Consider the following 652-nt stretch of genomic DNA (forward strand, 5'->3'; position numbering starts at 1 on the left):
TAGACTAATCTATAGTCCAGACTATAGACTAATCTATAGTCCAGACTATAGACTAATCTATAGTCTAGACTATAGACTATGTTATAGTCCAGACTATAGATAATTCCACAGACTGTTCTATAGTCTAGACAATAGACCATTCTATAGACCGTTTTAAAGTCCAGACTATGGATTGTTCTATAGTCCAAACTATAGGCTATTCTATAGTCCAAACTGTAGACTGTTCTATAGTCCATACTATAGACTGTTCTATAATGCAAACTAGTAGACTATTCTATAGTCCAGACTATAGACTATTCTATAATCCTGACTTTAGACTATTCAACAGTCCAGACTATAGACTGTTCTATAGACTATTCTATTGTCCAGACTATAGACTTTTCTACAGTCCACACTATAGACTGATCTATAGTCCGGACTTTAGACTGTTATATAGTCCCTATTATCGACTATACTATAGTCCACACTATAGACTGTTCTATAATCCAGATTATAGACTGTTCTATAATCCAGATTATAGACTGTTCTATATCCCAGACTATAGACTATTCTATAGTATAGACTATAAACTATTCTATAGTCCAGACTCTACACTATTCTATAGTTCATACTCTACACTATTCTATAGTCCAGACTATAGACTATTCTTTAA

The sequence above is a fragment of the Lucilia cuprina genome, chromosome 3 (assembly GCF_022045245.1).
Source record: "Lucilia cuprina isolate Lc7/37 chromosome 3, ASM2204524v1, whole genome shotgun sequence".
NCBI lineage: Eukaryota > Metazoa > Arthropoda > Insecta > Diptera > Calliphoridae > Lucilia > Lucilia cuprina.